This window comes from Paramormyrops kingsleyae, chromosome 24 (assembly GCF_048594095.1).
Source record: "Paramormyrops kingsleyae isolate MSU_618 chromosome 24, PKINGS_0.4, whole genome shotgun sequence".
NCBI classification, from domain to species: Eukaryota; Metazoa; Chordata; class Actinopteri; order Osteoglossiformes; family Mormyridae; genus Paramormyrops; species Paramormyrops kingsleyae.
Genome location: NC_132820.1, coordinates 24,847,170 through 24,851,234, shown reverse-complemented (window position 1 = coordinate 24,851,234; position 4,065 = coordinate 24,847,170). Strand labels below are relative to the sequence as shown.

Below are 4,065 nucleotides of genomic sequence, written 5' to 3'. Positions count from 1 at the left end.
GCTGCTGCAGTGTTTGCTGCTGCTGTGCGAGGACCTGTACAGACAACTCAGTGCCAGGTACAAGAGAGCTGCAGCAGAAATCGCAGCTGGTTTGCCTGCGTAAAGTGTCACAAATTCACCTGCGCCAAATGCAGGGACGATGGTCACTGGGTCTGCAAACGCTGCAAACACAGACTTTGAAAGACAGACAGACTGTGTGGGAGAGTAACCACTGAGACAAAAGGCAGAAAGATGATGAAGAGATGAACCTGGAACTGAGGGACTGATAACATTTTTGGTTTTTTTTTACAATTTTTGCTATTTTTACATGAACAGCCAGAGGAGAGAACATGCAAAGCTGGAGAGATCACACAAAAACAAAATTCACTTTTGGTTTTATAATTCAGTGATGGCCAATTAAAATGAAATGACATAATTTCATTCTGTATGTGTACGAGCTTGTTATCAACCATGGACCATGACTTCACTCGGCTTATGAAATTTGTGTACAAACATACATTGGAGACTGATGTCGTAGCATGTTTTCATTCTATTCATTTCATTCTATTAGCAACTTTTCATTCTATTTTCACTCTACTTTTTTTATAAATAAAACAGACTTGTCTCTCCATATATTTTGTGAATGTGTGTCTTTCATATTTGCAGGTCAGTCAGTGTGTGGGTTATTTTGTATAGATATGGCAGGCTTTTGTGAAGGTTTCCATGTTACACACATAGGTTTGGGCTCCCTTGTATTTGAACTAGGAGTCTGAGTAAATAAATGCAAATGTGTCAGGATTCACAGGTAATTAGTGTGTTTGCACAACAAAAGCATGAGGACAATGGAGCTGAAGGCCTGAACAAATCTGCGCAAGCTTAGTAGTTCTAGGGAATTTATGCAGATTTGCGCAGGCTTAGTAGTTCTAGCATCAGAGATTGAAACTGCTTTTGTAAAGATGTGGACAGTATTTCAATCCCACAAGGAAAACTGTCCCCCCCCACAATTGCAATGTGTTTGAGTGCAGACAAGAGCACAGACAGCATTAGGAGACCCGGACATTGTTGCAAATTGCACTGTAATGTTGGCCCATACATCCACACTAGAGAAACTTAAAACACTGTCTTGACAGTCAGTTAAAACCAGCCACAGCCTAAGGATTAATGGAGCTCAGAATGGGCTGGGATATCCCTGATCTGTCTGCCGGTTCCTGCTGCTATGTTCCAGGGCCAATTCATCACTCAATCCCATCAGAATCACTCTTGGCTCTGAAACAGCTGATAAGCCACAAATCATCACTGGGAAAATAACCATCGTGATCTATAAATACTCCCTCTTTTCATATTTGGCCACACACAACGTCCTCAAACAAAGCTAAATACTGTACGGCGTAATGATGCCGCACGTGACATATTTAGACAGGGGTCTAGTTATACCTATTATATGTGGGGCACACATGTCGCGGCCTACATTGACTTGTCCGTACGCACACCTCTAACCTTGTACAGAATAAATATTTTGGCATATATAATGTCATTCATTTAAAAGGATAAAACAAATGCTGACTGTTAGTTGTACATTGTGGAGTTTTCAGTTACAGCTGTCTGTATTTCCCATAATCCTATGTCATTGTTCCTATTTGAACAATCTCTGCCTCTTGCACAACCAGGCCCAGCACACAGCTCAGGTAAACCTGTGCAATAATCTCACGCTGCCATCTTTGTGCATTTTCAGTCTCGGTGCATTGCCAGTTTTTTTTTTTTTAACTGTACAGTGTATAGTACTGTACATTATAATACTTACAGAGGATGAAGGTTAAAGAACTGTGTAATTTCAGAGCCAAATGCCGTGTGTACACAAATATTTGAATTACTATTGTTTATTATTATAAATGCCGAACACATTCCTGGAGCCTTCGATTTAGCGTACACAGTGCCCTCTACAGGATTCTGTCGAAACAGCATCTCCTTCAAGCTCGTTTATTTTTATAAAACACCTGTTTTTGAGTTCACTGGGTCTGTATGATATTTTTATGCAATGGACATATTTTTCCTATAATTATAAGGTGGTCTGGGTTCCCCAGGGATATGTGCGTTTTTTTCACAAAACGTTTTCTTTATAAATCCCAAAATCTTCCTATAAATGTGTTTATGAATACTTCTCATATTTTTCAGTCACATTTATAAATGAGCTCCCTGATTAATCTGTTTACATGAAAACATCTTAATTGCATTAAAGCATGTAAACGTAGCCACCTAACAAAAGGTAACTTGGTGACTTTGCAAACTGCATGTTCCTCATCTCCTCTGTATGGACCATAGAGCTGTGCATCGGAGAGTCTGGCAACACGCTACGTTTCAAGATACAGGCATTACAATTCAATGCACTGCTCTATTTCGCCTTTTAAAAAATCTGCTTTTAGGAAAACTTGGCATAGTACTAAAAGAGCACACCACCAAATTCATGAAATCTGAGTAAAAACGTTTGATTTTAACGCAATCAGAACAGCATTTGCATTTAACACAGTCCCTGTAACAATCCAGCCTCGTACCACTACAACTATTTCGGATTCAGCCAACGGGCAGCCTCGTTCAAGTTACTGAAAATGACTAGTTACCAATTACTGCATATAAAAGTAATTATATTAAGGGTGAGACTGGATCGAGCGTGTCTAGATCGCTGCCTGGGGGGTCGCCGACAGGTGTTCTGGGAATCCATCCTACCCGACAAACCATCCTACCCGTCGTTTCTGCGCATGCGTGCGTATGCGCACATCAGGAAATGCCATTTTCTGAGATCCGCCCGTAATTCCATGCTACTCCGTTTTTATATTTGGAAAATAGGTAAGTTTTAGTACATTACTGACGTGGATACTTGATTCATTTTAAGCCATTGTGAATGTTTGTTCATTTCAACCTGGTGTTCATTTTGTTGGCCTTTAATATTGGTCCTAATTGGACACATTTGATGTTATCGAGAAAGTTAGCAACTTTGCAGTTGTTTCTTGCTGAGTGAGAAGACTATTGTATTCTAATTAATTAATATGTGTATGATATATTAAGCCTATTTAGGTCATGTGGTTATTTAATACATTGAATTATGTACATTGTTTGCTGCACATATTGAAGCTCAAAAGAAAATGTCTATTTACATTCGTAGATATGGAGGAGAAATGGGAAGAGATTTCCCTGTTAATTTCTGCTGGGTCCTACCCTATAGAATATGACAAGGCACAGAGGCAAAACCTCAGAAGATATGCCTCAAAATTCAGCCTGAAGGGTGAGTAATTTATTGTTAATACTAACAACTCATATATTTGGTTAAATACATTTGTAAAATTTTTTTTCTGTAGATGGAGAACTCTTTTTTGGAAGTCGAAGAGTAGTGAAAACCAAGGATGATGCCAGGAGGATCTTTCAGGAGTTTCATTCATGTCCAATTGGAGGACACACTGGCATACACAAAACACTATCTGCCATGTGTTCCAGATTTTACTGGTTTGGCATGACAGTTGACATTAAAAATTGGGTATGTATTACCTGTTTGTATTGTAGTTAAATAGTGTTTAAAATGAGTGAATTGTTTTTTATAGCAGTTAAAAGACGAACTGTACACTAGCAAATTCTAAATAAATATGTGTAAATAATTAGTTACATTAATAACCTGCAGAGAATATTGCATTAAGTAATTTTATTAAATCATGTTGAACATTTATGTGATCTCCATAAATATTTTACCTTAAAGATTCAGGAATGTGACCAGTGTCAAAAAGTTGGGAAACCACTGACTGCTGTGCAACCGTTGCAGTGCATTGAGGTAAATAATTTTAGCTTAATAATAGAAATGTTAATGCATACATTATACAAATTATCCTTTTGTCCTTGATAGGTGTCTGATGTGTGGGAACTAATTGGAATTGATCTTACTGGACCTCTTCCAAAAACTTCCAACGGCTTCCAGTACATTCTCACTGCAACCGACTACTTTTCTAAATGGGTCGAGGCTTTTCCCTTAAAAAGTAAATCTGCATCTGAGGTAGCCCAGCACTTATGTGCCATTATATATAGACATGGCTGCCCCAAAAGGAT

General features: G+C 38.5%; 1 long non-coding RNA gene across 1 annotated transcript; it reads left to right on the top strand.

Annotated features, from left to right (window-relative positions):
* Positions 1-2,753: 2,753 nt before the first annotated feature.
* Positions 2,754-3,981, top strand: LOC140582177 (uncharacterized). Its single transcript, XR_011985099.1, has 5 exons — positions 2,754-2,820; positions 3,137-3,256; positions 3,330-3,505; positions 3,722-3,793; positions 3,866-3,981. It is a non-coding gene; the product is annotated as an uncharacterized lncRNA (long non-coding RNA).
* Positions 3,982-4,065: the final 84 nt, after the last annotated feature.